The sequence below is a fragment of the Pleurodeles waltl genome, chromosome 6 (assembly GCF_031143425.1).
Source record: "Pleurodeles waltl isolate 20211129_DDA chromosome 6, aPleWal1.hap1.20221129, whole genome shotgun sequence".
NCBI lineage: Eukaryota > Metazoa > Chordata > Amphibia > Caudata > Salamandridae > Pleurodeles > Pleurodeles waltl.
In genome coordinates, this window is record NC_090445.1 from 378161536 (window position 1) to 378189454 (window position 27919).

The 27919-nt window shown below is 47.8% G+C and overlaps 1 long non-coding RNA gene across 2 annotated transcripts in view; it reads left to right on the forward strand.

The window, feature by feature from the left end:
• Positions 1-26842, forward strand: part of LOC138301939 (uncharacterized) — a 68472-nt gene extending 41630 nt beyond the window's left edge. For both annotated transcript variants that reach the window (XR_011205176.1, XR_011205177.1), the window contains one exon: positions 25943-26842. This is a non-coding gene — a long non-coding RNA (uncharacterized lncRNA). The remainder of the gene's footprint in view (positions 1-25942) is intronic.
• The last annotated feature ends 1077 nt before the right edge of the window (positions 26843-27919 follow it).

Sequence of the window (27919 nt, forward strand, 5' to 3'; positions counted from 1 at the left end):
CCAATCAAACATTCACCCCCAGTCACAGATCTGGGTTTAATCCATCCATTATTTTGCTCACCATGCCACCCCAGTTTGAACCCAGCCATATGCAAATCAGTCTTGACCCTGTTCCTCATTCAGATTTATGGAAATGTGGCGCAGTGCGGTGCTGCGCCAAAATTGGCAGCGTCACGCTGCATCACTTTAGAAACACAGCAATGCACAGTAGTGAATACGGCGCACCCCTGTGCTGTCCCCTGCACTGGCGCTAAATTCAGCTACCAGCGCCAATGCAGGCATCCTTGCACCAAGGGTGCCTGGGTTGAGGGGTTTGATTGTTTATGTGCGGGAAAGTGTCCCTTCCTGCACATAAACAATCACTAATGGTGCTTTTGCACTTCTGTATGTGCTGCACAATACAGCACACACAAAAGTGTCAAAGCATCATTTTCAAATGATTGTTTATGTGCAGGAAGGGACACCTTCCTCCACATAAACAATCATTTCTGGCATTTTGCTCTTTCTATGCATACTGTAGAATGCAGCTCGAATAGAAAAAACAAAAAAAACAGGAGGAATAAAAGTCTTCATCCTTGTTGTGCCTTGCTAATGCCACCCCTAGGGGTGGTGTTTGATTTTGGACCTGCCTCAGGTTTACAAAATTTAATAAATCTGAGGCAGCGTCAAAATGCAACACCCATTGCACGCGCCTTCCACGCACAGTGCTGTGTGGGAAGGGGCTGTATTTACAAGGTGACGTTAAGCCACAAAAAGTGGATTAACGCCACCTTGTAAATACGGCCCAGTGCTTAGCACCACAGGGGGGGTCACAAAAAGTGATGCTCCTGTGGTGCTAGGGGCCTATAAATATGTCCCTCGGTATGCCTTGGTGGGGAAACATGAGTGTTCCACGCTTGTGGAGAATAGGCTGCCCCGTCAAGTGTACAGCTGCAGACATTGCATCACCCAGCCTTTTTCCACAGTAGCGCAATCTTTGGTACCGCAAGCAGGAATAAGCCTTGAGGAAAGGTTGCAGGGAAGTTGGGTAATACAGTCAGCTCATTCGGCCTCTGCTTTGATAATACCATGAGTCACATACATCTCCACAAGAGTGGTCTGATTTTTGTCTGGGTAGAATTGAAAAACTAGGGGCTGAAAATGAAAGGGCATTTAACAGATACATCTATCAGTGTAGAACAGAATATGCAAGTAAAAAGAAGTAGGGCAGCACTGTGTAGCACCCTGAACATAACTCTGTTTTGAGTGCCTCAATTTTGTTTAAGTGAGCACTGATGCGTTCAGTCAAGATTTGTTAAAAGCAAGGCATTCTAATGTATGCTTCAAGAGTTTTGGTGGCACTTCCTCTGGTTGAATTCGTTGTCCAGTTTACAGAAAACGAAACCACCAAATTAAGCAGTCATGCTGTACTGAAAGCCACATGTCTTAATTAGCTTGAAATAGAAGTAATCTGATAAATAGACGGCCACATCCACAGCAGAACTGTCAGCACTGAAAACGTTTTGTTTTTAACTTTTCCACTTGTGGTTTAGTGAAACATCGCCACCTGCTGGTTATCTGGGAAATGAAGAAGCCTTATCGAGCCAGCAGAGCCTCGCGGGGAGAAGAGTTTGCCACCAAAGGGATGCTCGTTTGCGAAATGCAACATTTCAAAACTGGGACTGGGCTTCGAATGCACTTTAAAATGACAGAAATACAGTTCTGTGAGAACAGTAGTTGAAGGCTTGTCCCTGAGCTCAAAGCTGCATTGTACACCCTCGGCACTACTATACAACATGAATAAACATAAATGGTTGAAAATGGGCGCAAACAACCAATCAAACAAGATGGGCGGCGGTGCTTTGGAACGCATAATAGGAATGCATTTTACTTGTGCATTCTAAAGGAGTGCAAGCCATCTTTTATGCCGATCTGCTTGAATCGTAACGGAGCAGAGAAAGTACTGTAGGGGTAGAGCACTTGACCTTGACTCCTGGGGAGCAGGGTTTGATCACCGGCAGGAGGTTCAATATCCTGAAATTCTGGGCAACTCACTTTTACTTAATCCCTCTGTGCTTGGAATGTGTCGATCTGTAATGATACCGGTGCTATATTATCACAGTATGTAAAATTGCACCAAAGTCCTGTGAGGAGAAACCTAAATAATAGAAGTGGTGCTTGTGTATCACGTTATTTAACATTGTGCAAAAAAAAGCACCATGCAAGGAAAACCTGAAAAAAAAAGTTGCAAAAGCTGATGAAAACTGTACTTGGGCCTCGGGACACTGATAAGAACAAACACATGAGGAACAAGCATTGATAACTGCAGGAAATATGCTATAGCCAAGAGAAATGGAGGAAAAGCAGGTGGCAAGCACAGGAACCAATGAAAACCAAGGGTGTGACATAATCCCCTTTTAGGCTTTATATACAATAGATTTCACTTGCACAGTGCAAGACTGTGCAGGCGAATCCTAAAAAGGAGTTCAGTTAGCCCTTGAGTTAATGCTTGAGTAACAGAGAGAAAGTAACAAGGTGTTAGGATAGCTTCCCTGCCTCGTCTCTCTGACTCCAGGATTGACACCTGTTTGTGTGCATGGCAAAACCACAGGAGACAATCTGTCAGTGAAGGGCAGGAGGTACAGAATGTCTGAATGGATTCATGGATGCATTAAGGCGGAGTTGTTAAAATGTTGGACCTGGGGGCATGTCAGAAGCTCTGCCAGAGCACACAGTGGCTATTGGGCCTAACCGTGTGTGGTGAGACCTTGTACCCCTGATATCCTGGGGCCTGACCTACTGCAAATGCTGAGCAACTTGGCCAAGTACCCCTTCTGCATTTGACTCTCACAATAGAATGGTCAAATCAGTCCAAGGCTCCATCAGGGGGATTGAGTTTTGGGATAGGGAGCACAGGTTAACAACTCAAAATGCATGCAACCGCAGTAAATCATTGTACAATCCAATAATCACTTTTACAAAAACAAGAGAAGTATTTTTTGCTCACACCATCCACAAAGAGGAAAAATATGACATCCATAAACAATTATATAGTCCACGCCTGAGATCGCGGCTCTAGTGATTCTTTGGTGGTTCCCTGTCCCACTTACTCCTCACATTAGAAATTGTGGTTAGTCACCATTCCTTATTGGTAACATCCAGGGTAAGCCCCACTAGTAGACAGTCTCAAGAGTCCACTATGACTCGAACTTAAAGTCAATTGCGTTCCAGCACTACCATGCTAATTTAGCAGCAAGTTCCCCTGCAGGCCGGCAGGCCCAGAACCATTCTTATTTGATCTGGCAGTTATGAAGCTGTAGGAGGCTGGCTTGGTTTGTAATTGACACCTTAGGTACTTACACCTTATACCAGGTTCAGTTATTCTTATTAGTGAAATGTAGGCAGTGTCTAGAAGCCAGGCTCTCTAGGGGTAGCTGTAGCTGAGCAGCTAAGGCTTATCTAGGAGAAATGCAAAGCTCATGCAATACCACTGTAGTCACAGAGTACTCACACATGAAAGAAAATATTCAGTGTTACTAAAATAAAGGTACTTTATTTTTGTAACACAAATGCCAAAAATACCATAGAGACTATACTCTCTTACGAGGTGAGTAATACACAAATTATATACATTAGTATGCAGAAATATCTGTAAAACCCGTTAGAAAACAGTGCAAATAGTGAAAATCACAATAGTTAGAAATGGGTCTAGGGGAACACAAACCATATACTAAGAAAGTGGAATGCGAAAGTCGGTTTCCCACATAGACAAGTGTAGTGTGTAGAGGGGCGCTGGGAGTATTAGGAAAGGCCAAAGGTAAGTAATAGAACCCACCCCAGAGCCCATGAAGGCAGGAGTAAATCACAGTAACTTTCCTAGAACACACAAGAACACAAGAAAGAAGATAATGCAGCAAGAACCAGAAGAGACTGCAAGACACCAACAGTGGCTTCTTGGACCTGAAGGCCTGTGGAAGAAGGGGACCAAGTCCAAGAAGCACAGAAGAGTCCAGGGAGAACAGGGGCCCCTCTAACCCAGATGAAGGTGCAAAAGAAGAACCACCTGTGAAGAACAACAGTCAGTACTGCAGCCAAGAAGAAGGGTGTGGGTTCCTGGTTGGTGCAGATCATGTCACATGCCAGATGGATGATTGCAGTCTGGTTTGCATCGCTGGATTCTGCCAACAAGCCTTGGCACATGCAAAGCTCGCAGTTAGCAGAAAATGGCGCTGCCCGGGACCAGGAGGGACCTGGTGGACTCTACCCAGGAGGGAGAGTCAGAGGGCGCTATCAGCAACTCAGAGAGCCCTCAGAAGACCAGGCAGCCTGCACAGGAGTCGCACAGCACAGGGACAAAGAAGGTGCAGAAGGAGGCCCACGCAGCACTACAACAAAGGTTCCCACGCTGCCGGAGAACCATGCAGGAAGCTGTGTGTCGCAGGACAGAGTGCTGGGGGCCAGAGCTGCACAGTGCATGAACTTCATGGAAGGATGCCAACAAGCCTTGGCAACTGCATAATACGCAGTGCACAAGAGTACTGTCTTGCGTGGGGAGGCAAACTCTTACCTCCACCAAAGTTCGACAGTAGGGCGTCAGTACCGTTGGGACCACTTCAGTCTACCACCTGTGGGGCAGGATCCACACAACTCGTCAGGAGAGGGGACCGATGCCTCCGGTTGTTGTTGCAGAGAGGTGCCTGCTGAAGCAGGGAGCGACTCCTTCACTCCAAGTGAGATTCCTTTGTTCTTCTGGTGCAGGCTAAAGACAGGCTGTCCTCTGAGGATGCACAACTGGAAAATAGTTGCAGTTGCTGGCAGGAACTGAAGATACAATGTTGCAGAAGATGTCTTTGCTTCTTTGTTGCAGTTTGTAGAGTTCCTGGAGGGTCCAGATACAGTTACTTCCGTGATAAGGTGAAGTAAAGTATGCAGAGGATTCCTGCTGGAGTCTTGCAATCTGAATGATAAGAACCACCCAAGAAAGAGACTCTAAATAGCCCTGAAAGAGGATTGGTCAGCTACACAGGTAAGTACCTATCAGGTGAGGGCTCTGACGTCACCTACTGGCACTGGCCACTCATATGCTCCCAGAGTTCCTTGTCAACATGGAATCCAAGATGGCAAAACCCAGAGACCCTCTGGAGCAGCTCTGAGCACCACCCCTGGGGTGGTAATGGACAGGGGAGTGGTCACTCCCATTTCCTTTGTTCAGTTTTGCGCCAGAGCAGGACTGGGGGTCCCTGAACCGGTGTAGACTGGATTATGCAAGGAGGGCACCAAATGTGCCCTTCAAAGCATTTCCAGTGGCTTGGGGAGGCTACCCCCCCAAGCCTGTGACACCTATTTGAAAAGGGACGGAGTGTAACACCCTTCTCCCAAAGGAAATCCTTTGTTCTGCCTTCCTGGGCCTGAGCTGCTCAAGCAACAGAAGGGCAGAACCTGTCTGAGAGGCGGCAGCACCTGGGGCTGCCTGGAAATCCTCATAAGGCTGGAATGGCAATACTGGGAGTCCTCTAAGGAGCCCTCGGAGTGCATGGAATCATACAACCAATGCTTGCAAAAGCCTTGGGATATGATTCCAATATGTTTGATACCAAACATGCCTATGTTCAGAGTTACCATTATGTAGCTGGACATAGGTAGTGACCTATGCCCAGTAGACGTGTAAAATGGAGTCCCTGCACTCATGAAGTCTGGGTAAATGGTCCTGGAGGTCGTGGGGGCACCTCTGCTAGTGCAGGGCTGGAGGTCCTGCTATATGGGTGACTTAAAAGTGACCTGGTGCAGTGTAAATGGCAGTGAAAGGGTGCATGCACCTTTTCACACAGGCTGCAATGGCAGCCCTGTAGAAGCCTTTGCATGGGATCCCTACGGGTGGCAAAAGATATGATGCAGCCCATTGGGATCCCCTAGAACCCTAGTGCCCTAGGTACCTAGGTACCATATACTAGGGACTTATAAGAGGGCACCAGTATGCCAATTGTGGGTGAAATACTGAGTTAACAGTATGCAACAATCATAATTTAAGGGAGAGAGCATAAATACTGGGGTCCTGATTAGCAGGATCCCAGTAGACACAGTCAAAGACACTGACAAACTGGCCAATAGTGTGGGTAACCAAGCTAAAAAGAGGCTACTTTCCTACAGAAGCATTCAGAATTCCTGAGTGTGCCCTGTCCGCGAGTTCCCACAGTGGCTGCAGCTGAGTTCAGGTGAGTTGGCCGCATGCTGCCCAGGCAGCCACACTCAGCGGGTGCAGAATCTCTCACTCACTGTTGTGCTCCTGAAGCAATCGGAGGATCTCTGCAGCTCCTCCTGTGAGAGAAGTGGTCAATTTGTCTCCTGGTGGTGGGGATGACTGTGCCAATTCTTGTGTTTTATGTCTCCTCTGGGTGACGGTGCACTGGTGCTCCCACGGCATCCTCACTTTGATAGTGGAGGGGGGGACAGGTCACAGCTCTTGGTGCTCCCTTGACCCTCTGTGGCATATGGGGTCACCACAACTCACAGTACAAGCTCCTGCTTGATTGGCACTGTGAATTCTTCACAGCAGCCTCTCCTGGTGTACGGGATCAATGCCCGCTGCCACACAAGGCTACTGTCCTTACCGCACAACAGTATTTTTCACAGCAGCCTCTCCTGGCATACAGGATCACTGTCTGCTGCTGCGCAGGATTATGGCTCTTACCACATTGCACTCTTCTTCTCAGTTGCCTCTCTTCACACATGGGGTCACCATCTCAGCAATATATAGGGCTTTGGCCTGAGCAGCGCAGCACACCACACGGCTCAATTCACTACAGCCTTCACCTGCTGGAGGGGAGGGATCACCGACTTTGTTCTGTACAGGACAAAAGACCAGGTTATTGCAGCAGCTGTTGCCACACACCTCACATGGTGAGTCCACTCGACGGGCTCCCCACTTGACTTTGCTCCTCCCAACGCTCTCCTCTTCCACACAGGGCACACTAGTCTTGACAAACAGGAAGGCACTGGTGCTCCAGTCTCCAACGTTTTTGGTCTTGGTTACTCTGAGTGATGCCATCTCACTCATCAGGGAGAGTAACAGGCCTTTGCCCGAGTCGTGGTCACAGGCAGATGTCTTGCAGGCCTTGTGCTCCTCACACAGCTTTCCTGGCTGCTTGGCAGTTGACAATGTTTGGGATCTCAAACTCCCCTTATAGTTCATTTCCAGACAGCAAAAGTGGTTTATAGTAATTTTTGAAGTTTGATGTTGGGGGTCTGATTCATTTGAAGTGTCCACTCCTCAGGTCCCTCTTCCTCTTAAAAAGCAGACTGTCACAGCAGGAGTGTCTCCAAAGCTGCTAGTCCTACAACACAGGCCATAGGAGTGACTAAAGGCTCTATCTTGATGTCAGCCATAGTTGTTTGTGCATCCAAAAGGTTAGCCCATGGGTCCCCAGCCCTAATCTTTATGATTCTCTTACCAGCTTCATCTCCTTTCTGAGATGTGCCTAGGCCCCTTACTTGTGACGTGTCACTGAATCAAAAAACACCCGTTGAAGTGTACAGGTGTAGTCTGGCTCTTTCCTCCACAGTGTGTGTCCCACCCAGCCTATAGGAATGCAGCAATACACAAATCTGTCTGGGGGGGTCTATCCACCTCCTATCTATTTTTCACCATGCAAGCCCTGTTCTCCTAAAAAGGAAGCTAGGGCTCTCCATTTATTGTACCATCCACAGACACACAAATACCCAGTGCCTGGATACAGCATACATCACTGCACAGCAGTAGATATTTCATGTATTATCTCATTCACTGGTACAGCTATGCCAAGCACTTGCATATATGCCAGGCTCAGTATTGCAGTATCTCTGTGGTGTATAAATGGTGCTCTTTGATTCAGAGACAGGTCACAAGGAAGGGACCTGGGAAAATCTCAGGAAAGATATGGAGCTTATAAGAAAATCATGAAATGATGAAATGTAAGGCTGACACCATGGGCTAACCTTTTGATACACATATCCCTATGGCTGACATCCAGGTTTTAACTCCTAGTCACTACCATTCCCTTTGTTGTGGGGCTATCAGCTTAGGTGTTGCTTCCATTATGGCCTCACCTCTCTTTCATATTCTCAAATCAATGGTGGTAGCACCTCACTGGAGAATTCCTCTTTTGCCTTGTTATCTGCGCTGTCTGGTGTATTTTCCTCTAGTAGGGTTTTTCTATTGGAGTGGATGTTGAGAGATTGGGAATGGAAAATAAATGAATTCCTGAACATTTAACCCTGAATTATCAGGAATCTAGACGTCCAGGTACTCTTAAAGTTAACTCTAAGCACTGGCAGTTGTTTCAGTGTTGGTGTGAATTTTTGTCCCTTTCTCCTCTCTCCTGAATATTTTTATTCCAATTTTTACAAGGTGGGTTCCAACAGACTTTGGTAGCATCTACCTTAAAAACTCTATGGTCTGCCATCAAATCCTTCAGGGAACCATAGGGAGGTTTTTGGAAAAGATTATTATTTGGTATTTGAGTTATTATAGACTTTTCTATTTCTTGACCTGCAAATAGACTTTCTTTTCCTCTCTGGGATATTCCCTTACTGTTGAAAAGCCTGGAGGGAGTTTCGTTTGAACCTTTGGTCTCTAAGTACTTGACTATGAAAATAGCTTTTTTATTAACCATTACGTCTGCTAGATGGGTTGTCAATTTGGGCACAATCTTGTGTAATCCTCATTTTCTTACTATCTTAGAGCATGGCATACCTTTAAGGCCAAATTCTGCTTTTATACCTAGGGTTGTTTCTAAGTTACATAAGGATCAGGGCATTTTCTTACCTACAATTTTTCTTCCCCAAGTTCAGAAGAGGAAAAAATACTGCACTTTGGCAAGTAAAACAGCCACCTCCCATCTGTCTGGATTGCTTTGACTTAAGGGAAACCTGACCATTTGTTGGTTACGTTAGAAAATGTGAACCATGGAGTAAAAATCTGTACAATGACTATCTTTTTCTTTTTTTTTAAAAAGAACGACCGTTTTCGGGGTTGGTATACTCACAAGTAATGTCTGAGACGAGGATGGAGGGATAATGCCCAGTTGCTTACTGGTAATCCTAGTAATGCTTAGTCCTGAGTGTCCTTTTCACAGATGTTATGAGAAATTGGGTTTTTAGTTGAGGGGGGAGAAAACCCTTGTCAAGCAACAACCACAATCCTTCCTAGGGTGAACCACAAAATGTATTAATGCAACCTATGCTTAACGCAGTGGTAGCCTGGCACAAAAACAGTCAGGCTTCACTTAGAAGCACTGTGATACTTATTTATGCAGACCATAAACAGTAATAAAGTGTGAACAAATGAAAACCATAATGACAAAAATCCAATCAGTAGAACCAGAGTCATGCAGTTTTAAAGCTTTAAGTAAAAATATCTCCAAGAAGCAGAAAGCGCTAACTGTGGGTATCTGGTCATGTTATGCTGGAACAAAGTCACAAGTTAAGGCCAACCGCGTTGGAGTGTGGGCCGGATACAGGGACCACGTTAATCCTGTTGAAAAATGTACCTTCTCAAAGTCAGGTACACAGAGCAAATTCAGGATTTCACAGAAGGAACTCCGCCAGTGCCAGTCAAGGGTCCAGGAGCTGGAGAGATACCAATAGGGGATCAGGAAACTCTCCAGCAGGGGTTAGCAGGGCTTAGGAAGGCCCAGTTGCAGGTCTAGTTGAAGCTGGTCATTTGTAGGTAGGCCTCTGGAGCTTGTTTTGTCCCTGTAGCTCAGAAAAAGAGGTCAGCCAACTAACCCCTGGAGTCACTCTGGTAGTCCTGGGTTCAAAGAGACAGTCTTTGCTCCTTTAAGAAGCAAGGCAGGCCTCAAGCAACAGGGCAGTCCTATGAAAAATAAGACAGGCCTCAAGCAGCAGGGCAGTCCCCTGGCAGTAGCTGGGCAGTCCTCTGAGAAACAAGGCAGACCTCAAGCAGCAGGGCAGTACTCTGAGAAACGAGGCAGGTACAAGCAGCAGGGCAGTCCTTTGGAATAAAAGGCAGCTCTTCTGTAGTATTCCGCAGGTCTAGGAGTGTACTGAAAAGTGGGTATGACAGTCCCTTACTTATACCCAGAGCCGATTTTGAAGTGTAAGAAATGTCTTGACCCCCGCCCCACAGATCTTTCTAGAATTTTATTCCTCCCTGCCCAGGTCCCAAGATATCTGGGGTAACAAAAGCCTGGTGTCTATTTTTTTGTGAGTGCGCTGAGGCAGCTCATTTGAAATGTAAGCACAGTAGGTAACAGCTCGGCCCCTCCCATTCTAGGAGGATGGCCCTCCACAGCTACACCCAGATCCTATTTTTCACCGTCTGGGCCCAATATGCATTCCTGATGTGGGAGCAATTAACAGGCCAAGGCAGCTGGAAAGACCTAGAATGCCTCACGAAGTTTAGGGCAGGAAACAAATTTTCTAAAAGTGGCATTTTCAAAATTGTAATAAAAAATCCGACATTACCATTAAAGAAGATTTTAAATTACAATTAATTTGAGTCCAAACAGGACATTTCCACTTGGTTGCAATCAGAGGTTAGCACTTATGACATGTAATAAAGTAACCCAGTGTTATCCTGTGTGGAAGCTATACCTCACATTAGTGAACAACAAATGTAGGTGTTGTTTTCTTTCAGGACATATAGGTGGTAATTACAACCCTGGCGGTCGGTGTTAAAGCGGCGGTAAGACCGCCAACAGGCCGGCGGTAAAAAAATTGAATCACGACCATGGCGGAAACCGCCAACATAGACAGCCACTTTAACACTCCGACTGCCACGGCGGTACAAACAAACAGCATGGCGGTCACCGCCAACAGGCAGGCGGAGGACAATGTACTGCCCACAGTATCACACCCTACCAATCCGCCACCTTTTCCGGGGCGGATTCACTGCAAACAAAAATACGGCGGAAACAGGACTTCGAAGGAAAAGCGCTCACCTCTACACACCCCACGAGGAATCCGGATGCCATGGAACCCGAGCTCCAGATCCTGCCAGCCCTTATCTTCTTGCTTCTCTACCGGGAGCACGAACGCCAGCGGCGAAGACCACGGTGAGTACTGTACCTACGACACAGGGGAGGGGGGGAGGGAAAAACAGGGACATACACATGCAATACCCCCACCCTCATTCACTACAACACACACACTAATACAGCATGATACCTTACAGTTACACCCCCCAAACCCCACAGAAGAATGCAAAGACAAAAGGAAATTAGAGTAACCATTGTAATGTATTAAAATCCAGTACGTAAAAATATGTATAAACTATTAACAAGTATATACACCAAGAATAGTAGTCCAGGTAGTGCTCCATTGAAGTCCGTGGAACACTGGGCCCCCACGGCATAGGCGAGGCCCACACTCAATCCCCGAACATGACGGAGAGAACACTGCAGGGGCATCAGATAGCAATAAAACAGGCACCTCAGGGGGAAGGGAAAGGGGGGGCACCTCAGCCGGTTGAGTGCACGACGCCAAATCCACTGGGGAGTGCAAAGCCACAGTCTCTCAAGTCTCTACAGTGGGTGGGTTGCCCACTGTTCCATCCTGGGGAGTGCAAAGCCACAGTCTCTCAAGTCTCTACAGTGGGTGGGTTGCCCACTGTTCAATCCTGGGGCGTGCAAAGCCACAGTCTCTCAAGTCTCTACAGTGGGTGGGTTGGCCACTGTTCCATCCTGGGGAGTGCAAAGCCACAGTCTCTCAAGTCTCTACAGTGGGTGGGTTGCCCACTGTTCAATCCTGGGGAGTTCAAAGCCACAGTCTCTCAAGTGGATAACACTCTCCACTGGTTCTGGAGGGGGCCTTGTGCCCAGAGTTCTTCATCCTGCCAAGGACTGAGGTGGTGGATGCCTTACTCCACTGGTTCTGGAGGGGGCCTTGTGCCCAGAGTGCTTCATCCTGCCAAGGGCTGAGGTAGTGGATGCCTTACTCCACTGGTTCTGGAGGGGGCCTTGTGCCCAGAGTGCTTCATCCTGCCAAGGACTGAGGTAGTGGATGCATCTCTCCACTGGTTCTGGAGGGGGCCTTGTGCCCAGAGTGCTTCATCCTGCTTGTGACGGACTCAGTAGTGTCTGTGCACTTGGCGCTCATGGGCCAGCGGTGCTTGTTGCAGCGATGTCCTTGGCAGCGGTGCTTGTGGTGGCAGTGTCCTATTCAGCGGTGCTTGTGGCTGCGGTGTCCTGTTCAGAGGTGCTTGTGGCGGCAGGGTCGTTGCCAGTGACTCAGCTGCCGGCGGTCTTGTCTGGCCCATCGGGGCTGGTGCTGGCGGTCCTTTATGGCCCAGCGGGGCTGGTGCTGGCAGTCCTTTATGGCCCAGCAGGGCTGGTGCTGGCGGTCCTGTCCTGGGTAGCTGGGCTGGTGTTGGCGGTGGCCTCCTGGGCAGCAGGGCTGGTGCTGGCCTCCTGGGCAGCAGGGATGATGGCGGTGGCCTCCTGGGCAGCGGGGATGATGGCGGTGGCCTCCTGGGCAGCAGGGCTTGTGCTGGTGGTGGCCTCCTGGGCAGCGGGGATGATGGCGGTGGCCTCCTGGGCTGTGGGGATAATGGTGGTGGCCTCCTGGGCAGCGGGGATGATGACGGTGGCCTCATGGGCAGCGGGGATGATGGCTGTGGCCTCCTGGGCAGCGGGGATGATGGCGGTCTTCTCCGCCGTGCTGCTCTTCCCAGACTTGCTGAGTTTCTTGTGCCCCTTCCCCACCTTGGAAGGTGTCGCAGCTGACTCCACACTCCCACCTGTACCCCGGGGAGCGGCTTTGGTGGCTGGAGTCTTCCCCCTCTCCCGCCGGGCACTGGCCAACTTTTGATGTTTGACAGGTGGGGGACTGTCCGTGCTGTGGCTCCGTGCCACACTGGCTGCCCTGCTGCCCGGTGCACTCCAGATTCCGGTGACTACAGGCATCACTGGTCCCGGAGATGTTGTGGCTGAGGTGCTCGGTTGGGACCTGGAGAGTCGGGCACTAGGAGACTGACGGGGTGGGGAAGGTGAGGGAAAGAGGTCAAGGGTGGACAGGAAAAGTTTCTTGGGAACACTGGGACGGGTAGCTAGAGGTGGTTTGGGAGTGGAGGAAGAGGTTGTGGTTGTAGGAGGTGTTCGTTTGGTGACTTTGGGTGAAGGTGCATGCGCTGTAGGCTGTCGTGAGGTGGATGGTTGTTGGGTGGGTGTGTGGCTGCGTTTGTGAATCTTGGGAGGTGGCGTCACCTTGGAGAGGACACAGGGGACGTGTGAATGGTAGTGGGGGTGGTGAGTGCACGTGAGCAGGGTGTGGTGGTGTGTCTGCTGGTGATGGAAGTAATGGCTGTAGATGTAGTGCATGCAGGTGTGAGTGTAGACGAGACTGGGAGGGAGGAGGGAGACGAGGAGGAGGGGGACACAGTGGAGGCAGTGGATGTTGGTGTGTCTGCATGTGTGTGATGCTTGCGTGAGTGCCTGTGGGATGTGTGGTGCTTATGTTTGCCTGAGCTTCCCTTGTGTGTTGACGTGTGTGCATGCTGGTCTGAAGGTGTGCTTGGGATAGGCTGAGGTAGAGGGGATTGGGTCTGGGTGGAGGAAGTTGGAGGGGGGAGGCTAGAGACAGGGATGATAGCTGCCATCAGTGCTGAGGCCAGAGTCTGAAAAGCTCGCTGAAGGGCCGCCTGACCAGAAAGAATGCCCCACAGGAATGCACTTGGTTGTTGCAACTGCCTTTCTACACCCTGGATGGCATTCAAAATGGTAGGCTGCCCAACAGTGAGGGACCTGAGGAGGTCAATGGCCTCCTCACTGAGGGCAGCAGGGGTGACTGGGGCAGGGCCTGAGATGCCTGGGGCGAAGGTGATGCCCACCCTCCTGGGTGAGTGGGCACGGGGCAAAGTCTGAGGGGCTGCTGGGAGGGCGGTGCTGGTAGGGGGGTGGCGGCTGTACCTGTAGGTGCGGGGGGCACAGATTTAGCCGCCACCACAAGGGAGCTCCCATTAGAGGATGAGTCTGTATCACTGGTGTCAGCTCCTGTCCCCGCTGTGGAGCTCCCCTCGCCCTCCGTCCCACTGGTGAATTCCGAGTCCGTAGTCTCGCCCTCCAGGGCCATGTGGGATGCAGCTCCCTCCTGCTCCGGTGCCACAGCTCCTCCGCCTGATGATGCTAATGCACACAAGAACAGTGAGACCACAAAAAGGGGGGGAACGACAGAAGAAAGACATGTTGAGTGCATGCATTAACGCTACCGTTGGCGGACACGACAGACACAGAAGCTCCCTGCACTACGCTGCGCACTTGGGGTCCACTATTCAATACATGGGACATGGCCTACAAGGCTATGGCCCACATCTGCACACAAGGATGTCACAGGAGCCTGACTAGGTGTACTTGGCACTGTACACAGGTGGGGTGGGGTGCCACAGGGTCTGCCAGAACAGGGGACCTAACTAACACACTCACCCTGGCCTAGGGAAACCCACAGCCCACCTCCCCCACCCAGACACCTCCACTGCACGCAAAATCAGCAGAATGAGAGGGTACTCACCCCCTTGTGGCTGCTGTGATGCCCTCAAGCGCCCATCCAACTCCGGGTACGCCACCGCCAGGATCCTGAACATCAGGGGGGTCATGGTGCGACGGGCACCTCTCCCACGTTGGGAGGCCATCCCCAGCTGGGCCTCCGCCGTCTTCTTGTTCCAGCGGCGAATGTCCTCCCATCTCTTACGGCAGTGGGTGCTCCGTCTGTGATAGACCCCCAGGGTCCGGACGTCCTTGGCGATAGCACGCCATATGTCCTTCTTCTGGTGGGCGCTGATCTACATGAATTGAACAGGGGAAAAAGGAAAGTTATTACCAACTGCACCATCACAGTCATTGGCCCCCATCCCTACCCTTGCCATGTGGCACATGCACTCACCGTCGTTTCATGCACGCCTTAATCTCCCCCCCCATCTTTCATCCACCCCACTCCACACAGGCATAGCCCATACAGCATGCTCCCAGTGTACTTACTTGTTTGTCTGGAGGACCGTAGAGTAGCATGTACTGGGGGAGGACCCCATCCACGAGTTTCTCCAACTCCTCCGATGTGAAGGCGGGAGACCCTTTCCCCAGACGCACGAGCCATTGCCTCTTCCAGACTGAGGTCACAGCAGCACTTGCAGTGTAGGTCCTCTCCTGTCGAAAATCAGGTATTGAGTGATTGAACAGATAGAAAATGGCGGTCACGGCCGCGGCGGTGCGTACCGTCACCGCCGGCGTACATCGTCATTGGCTCCTGGGACCCATAGGGACCATAGGGCCCAATGTTAACCAATGCAGAATTGCGCCGCGGTCTTCGACCACCTACTGCGACGGTGTACAACACCAGCGCAGTTACATCCCATTGTCCCACTTTACAGGTCAGGTAGCCGCCATTTCAGGGGCCCACATGGCTTAATTTTTAACTGCGCCACACATACCTAGGCCTTGCCTCAACACTCATACAGGCCAAATTTCGGATTATGATTCGTGTTCTGTGTAAGCTGTGGGTAGGTACCTCTGAGTTGGTTGACTCTGTGCTCGCTGTTGTCCTTCATAGGCACCGTCCGCTGGGACATGTGAGGAGATGGCGGCATCCTCCGGTGTACAGACCGCTGGTGGACCTGTCGACAATGGAGGAAAGACATGTGATCATCACCTACAGGCTTGATTGTGCCACAATCCTGGAACTGTGTGCCCAGCTGGAGCCAGACCTGATGTCAGCTATCCGCCATCCCACAGGAATCCCCCCTCTAGCGCAGGTGCTGTCAGTACTCCATTTCCTTGCAAGTGGGTCTTTTCAAACAACAGTGGCCATAGCATCAGGGATGTCCCAGCCTATGTTTTCCGACGTGTTGTCCAGAGTGTTGTCTGCCCTGCTGAAACACATGCGGAGCTACATCGTTTTCCCTCAGGTGGAGGATTTGCCTACAGTGAAAGGTGACTTCTATGCCCTGGGACATGTCCCCAACATCATAGGTGCCATTGATGGAACACATGTGGCTTTGGTACCTCCCCGCAGGAGTGAACAGGTGTACAGAAACCGGAAGAGTTATCATTCCATGAATGTGCAGATGGTGTGTTTGGCAGACCAGTACATCTCCCATGTGAATGCCAAATTCCCTGGCTCAGTGAATGACGCTTAAATCCTGCGGAATAGCAGCATCCCTTATGTGATGGGTCAACTCCAAAAGCACCGTATGTGGCTATTAGGTGAGCACCTGGAAGCAAGTGGGAATGGTTGTCTGGGTCTGGGGATATCCCTACAGGTTAGTGTGTGTCTAACAGTTGCCCTCGCCATTTGCAGGTGCCTCTGGTTACCCCAACCTGTCATGGCTACTGACCCCAGTGAGGAATCCCAGGACAAGGGCAGAGGAACGCTACAATGAGGCCCATGGGCGGACTCAGAGGATTATAGAGCGGACCTTCGGCCTCCTGAAGGCCAGGTTCAGGTGCCTCCATATGACAGGTGGATCCCTATTCTACTCACCAAAGAAGGTGTGCCAGATCATCGTGGCCTGCTGTATGCTTCACAACTTAGCTTTGCGACGACAGGTGCCTTTTCTGCAGGAGGATGGTCCAGATGGTGCTGTTGTGGCAGCTGTGGAGCCTGTGGACAGTGAAGACGAGGAACCAGAAGAAGAAGACATCGACAACAGGAACTCTGTAATCCTGCAATACTTCCAGTGACATCTGCTTTGTTTCCTCATGGACTAGAGCTGTGTGGCATAGGTATGTTGACATTACAATTGAAAGAGCATTTTGTCACTGTAATTGCTAATACACAATTTCAAAATCACAGACAGACTCCAGATTGTTTTGTGCTTTAAGGGTGTTAATTTCAGTGCTCAATATTGGAGGGGGTTGTAAAATGATGAGGGGTGATGATGGAGGAATGTCCATGGCAGAGTCCAGTCTATTAGTCTCACAGGTGCCTTGCCCAAATGGGCATAGGAAGTGGAGCTGAGGCAGTTTGAGGATGGACAGGGTGACAAGGGGGGACAGAAGGATGACATTCAGGGTGGTCTCATTTCTTGGCGGGGGTCTTGGCATTGTTCTCTGTCTTTGTCCTGGATCTCAGGGACCGTTTGCGGGGTGGTTCTCCCTCTGCAGGGGGTGGGGTGCTGGTTAGGTGGTCCTGTGGCGGTGTCTCCTGCCCACTAGCGCCGGCGGAGGTGGTGGGCAGTTCATCATCCAGGCTAGTGTCAGGGGCCCCTTGTTGTGCCACAGTGTCCCTCCTGGTGTTGAGGACTTCCTTCAGCACCCCTACGATGGTGCCCAGGGTGGAATTGATGGATCTGAGTTCCTCCCTGAAGCACAAATACTGTTCCTCCTGCAGGTGCTGGGTCTCCTGAAATTTGGCCAGTACCGTTGCCATCGTCTCCTGGGAATGGTGGTATGCTCCCATGATGTTGGAGAGGGCATCATGGAGAGTGGTTTCCCTTGGCCTTTCCTCCCCCTGTCGCACAGCAGCCCTCCCAGTTCCCCTGTGTTCCTGGGCCCCCGTCCCCTGGACCATGTGCCCACTGCCCCCAGGTCCCTGTTGTTGTTGGGGTGGTGGGTTAGCCTGGGTTCGCTGTAGTGGTGGACACACTGCTGATTGATGTGTCCTGGGGACAGAAGTATTGGCCCGCTGGGTGGGTGCTGTGCTGTTGTTTCCAGAGGGGGGAAGCTCCTAGATGGGCCGGGCTGGTCATCTAGATCCAGTTGGACAGAGCTGCTGTCATCACTGTGGGCCTCTTCTGTTGGTGGTGTGGACATGTGTGGACCCTCCTGTCCGGTGACATTGGGTAGGGGTCCTGCAGGTGTATAAAAGGATGTTTATTACATCTGTGTGTGCCATGGTGTGCAATGGGTGGGTGACCGTGTACCCCAGTGCTTGCATTCCTGTGTGGGGCCTTGTGTGATGGTGGTTTAGGGGGCTGTATGGGTATGTGCAGTGGCCATGCTTTGGTGATGGGTGTCCATGCTTTGTTGTTGCATGCAGGGCTTGGTGTTAGGATGTGTGCTTTGTGATGTTGGGACATTTGTGAGGAGTTGGAGTGATGGGGGTGAGGGTGAGGGTTGGGGTATGTGATAGCATGCAAGTAGGGTGGGGGATGTAATAGTTAAGATTTGACTTACCAGAGTCCATTCCTCCATCTACTCCTGCGAGGCCCTCAGGATGTAGAATCGCTAAGACTTGCTCCTCCCATGTTGTTAGTTGTGGGGGAGGAGGTGGGGTCTGCCGCCAGTCCTCTGTACCGCAAGGTGGTGTCTGGAGACCACATAACGCACCTTCCCCCGTAGGTCGTTCCACCTCTTCCTGATGTCATCCCTATTTCTTGGGAGCTGTCCCACTGCGTTGACCCTGTCCACTATTCTGCACCATAGCTCCATCTTCCTAGCTATGGAGGTGTGCTGCACCTGTGATCCGAATAGCTGTGGCTCTACCCGGATGATTTCCTCCACCATGACCCTGAGCTCCTCCTCAGAGAACCTGGGGTGTCTTTGCTGTACCATGGGGAGGTGTGGGTGATGTGTGGGGTCGTGTGTGTAGTGATGAGTGTAGTGATATTTAGTGGTGTGTTGTGTGAGGTGCGTGGAAGTTATGTGGGTGATGGTATTGTGTGCCTGTGGATGCTTGGTAGCTGTTTGTAGTGTCTCTCTCTGGCCTTCTCTCTGTAATTTTGTCGTAGGGGTTTGTGGGTGATGTGGGTGTGTGTTTTATATTGTATTGGATGTGTGGGGGTGGTGTGTGTATGTGTATCAGGTGTGTGTATTTGGAATTGTCCAATGTGGTAGTGTTTCGTAAATGTGTGTGTATTTTGAACGCGGTGGCGTGTACCATCAATGGAATACCATGGTTGGAAGACCGCTGCGTGGATTCGTGTGTCGTGATAGTATGGGCGTATTTCTGTTGGCGTGACGGTGGAGGTTTTGTTTTCGTCAGTTTATCACTGACCTTTGGTGTGGCGGACTTGTGTGGGTGTCTGAATTTTGGCGGATTCCGAGCAGTGGGTCATAATGACCGTGGTGGAATTCCGCTGCCGCGGCGGTGTGTTGGCGGTCTTCTGCACGGCGGTAAACGGCTTTTGCCCCCAATGTTGTAATGAGGGCCATAATATTTAAACATACATGCCAACATTTTAAATGCAATGGACCCTGCCCTATGGGCTCTTTAAGGCCTACCTTAGGGGTGATGTATATGTATTAAAAGAAAGGCGTAGGCTTGGCAAAATGTTAACTTTGCCAGCTCAAATTGGCAGTTTAAAACTGCATACAGGTTGCCATGGCAGCCCTAAGACATGTTTTAAAGGGCTACTTAAATGGGTGGCACAATAAGTGCCCCAGGCCCATTAGTAGCATATAATAATTTACAGGCCCTGGGTACATGTAGTACCACTGTTCTAAGGACTTATATGTAAATTAAATGTGCCTATTGGGTGTAATCAATTTCCCCATGTTTTAAGGAGTGAGCAAACGCATGTTAGCAGTGGTTAGCAGTAGTAAAGTATAGAAAGTCCTAAACGACAACAAAAATGGGTTCAGAAAGCAGGAGAGGTGAAGGTAAAACGTATGGGGGTGACCTGTTACCCTGCAGAGAGTGCCAAGGCCAACAATCACTAAGACATTCCCACCTCACTCTGATACTGGTTTTCATTTAGCTTGGTATTTTCAAGTCGTTACCTAGGGTATCTCGCCTCATAGCACCCTGGGATGGGTGGGGACTTAGCTTACTTAATGTCCCATTCTCCTGTGGAAGCTGGGCTCACCTCTGAAGTAATGCCTGTGGCAAGTACTTTCAGTGCTAAGGATAATGGTGGCTACCAGTAAGTAACTGTGCATGGCCACCTAATCAGCATGTCAATCAGTGCTTTCCTGTTAATGTTGCCTTGGAAACTCGTACTGTGGTCTCGATGAACACTTTGGGTGCTGTTGGTCATGTGCCAATTTCCCCCTGTCCTTGCGCAGCCGCAGTCTTTTTTCCAACTAGAGACATGGCCAAAAGCAAGATTTTAGATAAAACAAGCACTGGCAAAGCCAATAGGTCTTACTTTTGCTGGCAGGCAGTGACCTATTCACTTTATCAATGCTTTTATTTTCGTAATGCACATGTACAGCAGCACAATAATTCCTCAGAGCAAAGTTCTTCTAAACTCATAGCAGAATTAGCAGTGTGTGCTATACAAAAGAATGCCCAAGAAGCCTTATAAAGTAACAAGATCTGTTAAAGATCAGGTAGATGGCAGGGAAGGTTGCGTGCGGGGTAGAAAAACGTATGTAACTTGCCTGCTACGCTGTTGGCTCATGGTGGCTCATGGTTAGCAACAGATGACCTTGCAAGCCCTCTAATACGGGGATCGGAATTTTCTTGAGAACCACCTGGTAAGCATAAGGCCCCTGCCTCTGCTTGTCTGTGAATGAGTAGCCTACCATTTAGAGGTCTGTCACCAATATGTCAGAAAGAATAGCGGCTTGAGAAGGCATCTTTTCTCGTTATGCCACTGATCACAGTTTGAAATGCCATCTTGAGCTTCCCAGAGCAAGTTTCTTTCATGTTAAACAAGCCTTCGGATCAGGGTACAACTACTCCTAGTCATCAGCTGAAGATGTTTCCATAATAACCGGATCACAGGCAGCATATGAGGGGTCAATTAAACGGATTGGTAACACAGGTATGTTACCGCGTGAGGTGGACGGGTCAGAGAACTGGAAGAGATGTTGCACCAAAACACTCAGACATGGTGAGAGTGCTACGATCGATAGTTCAAATGACATGAGCGGTGCAAGTCAGTCCTCAGGTAGCTCTTAGAAAGACAAAGAGGGGCTTTTATAGCAAGCATGAGCAGATGCTTTGCTTGACATTGCTTATGGTGTGACTGCAATGGTTGCAGTAGCATGTCTACATTTAGGAAAGCCAGTGGGGGCTGTTCCAGATGCAGTTCCAAGATGATTTTAGTTGTACAGTTCTTACACCAAAAGATGGGTTTTACTTTTACAGCATCCATTTTGCAACAGGACAAAATGTAGCTCTTACTGAGTTCAAAAAGCCACTTACGTCCCAGACAGTGCTCCATGGTTTAGCAGATTAGTAGAATGATCATGGGCAATCCTCAAAAAGACTTGAGAGTAAGAAGTGAAAAAAACCATGGAATCAGTCTGAATACAGCTTCAAATCCAGTCACCAGAACAGATCTGATGTTCTTGAAAAAGTGCACAATACCAGTGGTACTGGGTTCATTAAAAACCGTTTGTACGATGTCAGCAAAATGAGTTGAGTATTGTGTTCATAATAGCCTATTTATTTCTAAAGCTGTTCTGGCTGTCTGCAAACCGTATGCCTAAACTGCAGAAGTCAAAGGGACCTCTTTATTTAGTAAAACTGTGACAAGTTTACTAATTTCGTCAATACACGTCTTTCACATCAATTCTAAGCCAAGGGACACCTTTGATTACATGTTGAGTTGGGAAGTACAGGGTTCTTCCAGAACACTGTATTGTTTTAGAAACTGTAATCTCATCATTATGCTGGGCTCCACGAGCATTAGTTAATGTTTGCTAACATTAAATGCAAACCACTGTGCGAAACTGCTTGGTGTGTAGGGATGGATAAAATGAGAGTTACTGATAAAACACAGTTCAATCCAACCATCAAAGAGTTACACATCCATGCAAAGAAATTGAATTGCACGATAGTCAGAGACCTAGAGGACCTTTCCATCTGGAAACAGCGATACACACGGTCATCTTTATTTAAGCACACGTAGGAGAAAGGAAATTTCGATGAATAAAACAGATGTGAAGTGTCATTTTCTTGTACCAGTCCAATGATTTATATTTTTGCCAGTCAAGGAAATGAAAGGTGGTAATTGAAAAGGATATAACTATGTATCAGCCATGTAGCAGGTGGTTGCTCGCTGACAGAAAATGGGGTTTCCTCCATTTACTCAATTCTTAATAAAGTGTAGGTGGATTCCTTCTAGCCATTGTTTTTTGTGTTAATGTTAAAGTGTAGGAGTAAAAAATGGCTGCTTCATTTAGAAGTTGCCAGCTTCTTGTGGAATTCAAGAAGAGAGAGGGAGGCTCTTGTGTGGAGTGGGAAGCTGTTCCACCCTTTATAAGCAATGTAACAGAATACCTGTCCTACTGATCTGGTTCTGTGTATATGTGGGATGTGTGCGAATAGAAGTCCTGTGAGGTGGAGGTATCTGGGTGGTTGGTGGAAGAATATGCAACTGTTCAGGTATGTGGGGCCTATGTTGTATAGTGCCTTCAATGGTTATGTGTATGAGGAGTTTGAAATGAGTGTGTTTGTGTATCAGGAGCCAGTGGAGCTCTGTGAGGTGTAGTGTGTTGTATGTCCTATGTGGGAGGTTGAGGATGAGTCTGGTTGCCAAGTTATGGATGGTTTGTAGTCTTCTAGTGAGATGCTTGGTGATTTAGGCATAGAGGGTGTTCCTGTAGTCCAACTTGCTGGTTTCTAGGGTGTGGGCGACAATTTTGCTAATGTTGCTTGGGAGGCATTTGAAGATCTTCCTCGGCATCTTCAGGTTTTGGAAGCAGGGTGCAGCAGAGGTGTTAGCTTGTTCGGTCATGTCCAGTTTTCTTTTGATGATTTTTCTGAGGATCCTAGCATGGGTGCTGGGTGTGAATATGGGTCCAAGATCAGCAGGCTGCCAGATAGAGTCCCATGCTGAAATATTCTTGAAGAAGATTACTACTTTTGTCTTGTCAGTGTTGAACTTGAGACAGTTGTTTTTTATCCAGTTAGCAAATTTGGTCATGTGGGGGTGAGCTTGTTTCTTGTGCTTGGGGTCTCGTCCTAGAAGGAGAGTATGAGTTGCTTGTCATCATCAGGATTTTGATGTCATGTGCGTGGATGATATTGGCCAGAGGGATCCTGTATGCGTTTAAGAGGGTGGGGCTGAGTGATGAACGTTGAGGCACTTCCCAGATGAGTTTGTGTGTTTCCGGGAAGTAAGGTGCCAGGCTGGCAGCTTGTATTCTCTCCGATAAGTAGTAGATCCAGCAGAGTGCAGATCCTTGGATGCCAATCTTGTGCAGGCACCTGACAAGGATTGGGTGTGAGACTGTGTTATATTTGCAGAGAAGTCCAGGAGAATGAGGGCTTTTGTGCCTCCTCTGTCAAGGATCATAAAGATTTTGTCTGTGGTAGTGCTTAGTGCTGTTTCTGTACTGTGATTGGGCCTGAATTCCGAAACTGTGACATTGAGGAGCTGGTGGTTGCTGAGGTGTTGGTTAATTAGTTTTGTAAGACCTTTGCCAGATATGGTCGAAGGGAGACGGTCTGTAGCCGTAAGAATGTGCATAATGATGGAAACAAATCATTCCTTTGTAATTCAGTGCATTCTAATAAGGATTTTCATTGTCCACGGTTGTATATTAGTGTAATTCAGTTATCATATGTTTTATTCTCAGACTCCCAGTCATCTGAGATAGAACCAGGAATAATCATATCAATCATTGAGACTTTCAACACAGATGGCAGTTGCAATGTCTCAGTGGGTCCCATAACCTGACAGGGAACCCTTTCCCAGATTATGCCGTCAGGCACAGGATAAGTTGTAATGTTTGCAGTGTAGATATCTCGTTGAGCTCTGTGGGAAGAAAGTTGCAGCTGTAGCTCTCAGCCCACAGGTTGTAGAACAGCTTTTTCAGGGACTTGGAGCCTGATTTAATGTTTGGCAGATGGGGTTACTCTGTCACAAACGTGACGGATATCCCGTCCGCCATATTAAAATTCCATTATAGTCTATAGAACGTGTAATATGGCAGACAGGATATCTGTCACATTTGTAACAAATGAACCCCTCTGCCAAACTCTAAATCAGACCCTGAATGTCAATTCAGCAGCAGCAGAATGACAGTCACTGTTATCAGCCACATGATGGAAAGATCGCAAACCAATGATAAGCAAACAGAAATTGATGCCATGGAGTGACTGGGTGCTGTGGTGAAAAGTCAACTGTGTACAACTCATTCTGATAAAGTGTTGTTTCTCAAAAACGCATCATCTCAGTTGATGTTTGCTCATGTGGGGATTCATTATAAACCATAGCATTGCTTGGAACATTTGCAACTGTACTAAATGCAGTGTCAGATTCTTCCAAGGAATACACTGTTTGATGTAAAACTAGAGACACAGAAGGCACTAGCCTCTAACATCCCTGGCTGGGTACTCAAGCTAGTGAGGTTACTGCACCCTTCTACCCTTCTAGGGGTATTTCATTCAGAGTAGGGAGAGGCTGAGAGGTTCCACAATGAATGCTTCTTGATGTCCAGGAGAGTCTGCTGTACAGAATTGGCCACGTATTGCTTTTTAATGTAGTCACTGGGCACCTGTTGTTTTTTTTTAACCAGACAAAGGAGGCAGCATTACAATTTGTTCACCTTTTACCCCAAGAACTGGAATAGGGTGGTTTGTAGGATAGCCCAAAAGCTTAATTATCATAGCTCTTTTCTCAAACTAGATCCCCTACTTAAGGTACCCACCTGTCAGCAGCTGTTGATGTATTCTCTTTTCCAGTGGCGGCTTCTGAATACTTCAACTTAGATATCTTATCTCTGGCCTCTTGAATGCTCCGTGAGACATTTAAGGGTTATCTCAGTTTTATTAGTTTTATAAAGCAAAATACAACAGCACCCACCTAAAGCCAGTGGCCGGTGGTAAAGGTAAATTCAATACAATTGCAAAGAACATGGAGAGGGAGAAGAGTAGGGAGTAAGAGGGAGGAAAGAGAAGAAACCGAGGCTCAGGAGTATCTAAGAGGTTGAGGAAAAGGTCTAAGGAGAGCTAGTGTGTGTATGGAGGAGTAAATAAAATCACCTGTCCTCCATATTAGCCAGTGGTGTGTGTTGGTAGCGTAAGTCGGAGTATCTGGAGGTAGATTGGGCAAGTCCGTTCCCTAAATCCAGCTGATAGGAATCGTATGAATTGACCCCATGTTTTGTCAAACCGAGGCAGTGTATGTGTAGCAGCTGCTGTCAGTTTTTCCATTCCTGAAAGATCCCACAATTTGTGTAACCAATCTAGCTTCGTCTGGATGGCACCTGTACCAGCTTGGCCGCTCCCAGAGTGAGTGTGATAGCGTGTCCCTTTGCTGATTTCATGAGGTAGGCCAGGTCGTTTGGGAGGTCAATAGGACGTAACTGGGGAATCACAGCAGTTCATTCTCATGCATTTCATCTATGTCCGCCAGAACCCCTGCCCAGAAGTGCTGTATTTTAGGGCACTGCAAAAGTAAATGTGTCAGAGTTCCTGTCTGTCCACATAGCCTTCAAAAGGTGGGATCGCCATTCGGTTTTCACTGAGCCACCCTGGCTGGAGTGCAGTACCAGCTATTTTGAGCAACATTTCTTTGCCTGACGAGCTACATGCTGATGCTCGTACTCTGTGAACGATATCATGCCATTCCTTCAAAGTGAAGGGATGCTTACACTTTTGTTCCCATCTTTTCTATGCTGGGGATTTTATGGGAGCCATAGGTGTCAGGAGGAAAGCGTAGATATCCGAGAGGATGCGTTTCTCTGAGTGGCGCGTGATAAGTCATTTGTAAAAAAAGGGGTGAGGGGAGGACTGACATGGGCATAAGTGTGCGGTTGCATAATCCAGTGTCGAACGGCAATGTATTGACAATACGCAGTGGGGTGGAGGTTGATGACGCAGGAAAGAAAGGCTGATAAATATTCATATATCATGTATCAAAATTGTATAAAGTAGTGTGATTTTAGCAAAGAAAAATAATGTACTTGGGAAATGGTGCCCATGAGGTAGTTCGCCATTATTATAAACAAGCCTAATTAATCATGAAGAATTGACAAATGTAGTAATCCCTCATAAATGCAAATGTATTCTATGATTTTCTTGTTGAAACTGTTTTATGCTTAGCTTAAATTTAGCAGAGGATTTGGCCTAGTTGCCTGGTCCCCAATTTAACTGTGTGGTTTTCACTTGTATTAACAAAGACATATTCTTTTACTTTCAGGTTGTATTTTTCCAGTAGAAATGGCTAATACACTTATCTCAAGGTTTCGTGCTAGGTTAGTTTCATCCCCTTTGAAGCAAGGTCAGCTTCTGCAGGTGCAGACAATAAAAGCTCTGATATAGAATTAATTGGCAAACTTTGTTGCAACTTGTGTTCCAAGGCTCCAAGGACACCTTATGCATAAACGAGCACTAGGAGAAAGACACTATTCATTGGTCAAAAGGAAGCCACCCTATGAAACCTCCAATGGAAGACCCTTAAGAATTTGGAACGTTTCTTACTTAAACCCATCGGACAAAGAGAAGTCAGCCATGTTTTCTTCAATGCCATTTTGAAGCCTGATTCAAGACGCCATTTTAGAATGACCCTTTGATGCCTTTTCTCTGTCACGGAGAAAGAGACTTTAAAGAATTCTCACCCTAGAGACTTTAACTTTAATTTTGCCCCGTCCTGTCCATGCAGTGACTTTTGCCACACTCTCCTTGCTGCCGCAAGGAAACTTGTTTTAACTTTGCCCCTTTGAAATCCGCCCCATGCTGATCGAACCGGTACCTGAAGGACGAAGACTTTTCTTGAATGCTGATTGTATTTGGTAAATATGAAAGGATAATTGTATTATGCATTGTGTTTTCCTTCTTAGGTACCAACTGCTTATTTTGACAGGGCCCAAGCTAGAAGTTTTCTAAATTTGTGTTGACTAAATTTGTTTTGCATGAAGTCCCACATGCCAATGTTAATTAGAGGTTAGTTGAGGTATTCACTTGATGCAACATGCTACATTGAAATCTTGTTATGCTGACCGATGTATGCCATTAGTCAAATTCAATTACTTATATTAGTGATTTGCATTGCTATAACTGAGTGCATTATAATCCAAATATTGCGTAGATTGCGTTTCTTCCATCGCTATGGACAGCTAGTAATGTTCGTATACGTATATCATTTGATTTTGAGACTTACTTATATTGTGCTAGCTTTGTTAATATAGAGAAATAAACTTATTAACTTTTGATAAAACTGGTGTGGGTATTCATGACTGAAAGGTCATGGTGTGTCAAAATACTGATTGTTATTGATTCTTGATGTGTTGTTTGATCTATTAATTGAGTATTGGGTATTGATTATAATGGTTATTGATTATTGATTCAAGTGATCTGACTATTCTTGGATGAGGAGAACCCAACTCGGTTAAAAGGTTCACCGACCTCTGGCGTGTCCAAGTATGAGTAATTTATAAGGACTGGAGCAAGATGGTAGCAGAGGTTGCTGGTTTCGCCCTTTGGGACCCCATCCGAACAATACACGGATTCAAGTTAGAATTTTCTTTGATAGAGATGATGATGCCCTAAATCCCCAATGACTTTCCTGGAATCTCAGAGCTTGCGAATGGAGGAAATGGAGGTGTGAGAATGTTTTCGCCGTTTCTAGTGACGGTATGAGTGAAGTTAGGGTTTTGCGCTTGCATAGCTTATGCCGCAGATTAATTGTGAAGTTTGTGAGGATTTTAGGGGGTTACGAACTCCAATCAAAAATTTTAGAGGAGTGATACTCCAAAGTGTGAGAGTAGGGAAGTCGTCGAACTTCATATGTGTGTAGCGCTTTGTGCAGGAAAAATTGTCCACGTGGTTGTTGATGTTGAGACAGGCCCTGTGAGGTCAAGAGACTCCGGAGTATGCTGAAAAGTGTATGAGACACTTGATTGATGTTGTAATCTGTTCGGTTTAGTAGGTTGATCGGACGTGGTCAACAAGTCAGTATGAATATTGAGGATTGAAAGAACATTTTCGACTTTGAGATTTGACGAATTCTAAGGCGTGCTAGAATAGTTCATTGATCAGTTGAGAGTAAAGTTTGCGGGTCAAATTTTGCTTGCGAAAGTGGGAAACCGAGAAAGATGGAATAACTGCCGAGGCTAGTGAAAAATCCCTAAGGTTTCTGAAGCGATTGTATTACCCTTCCTGTAGTAAACCAATATAT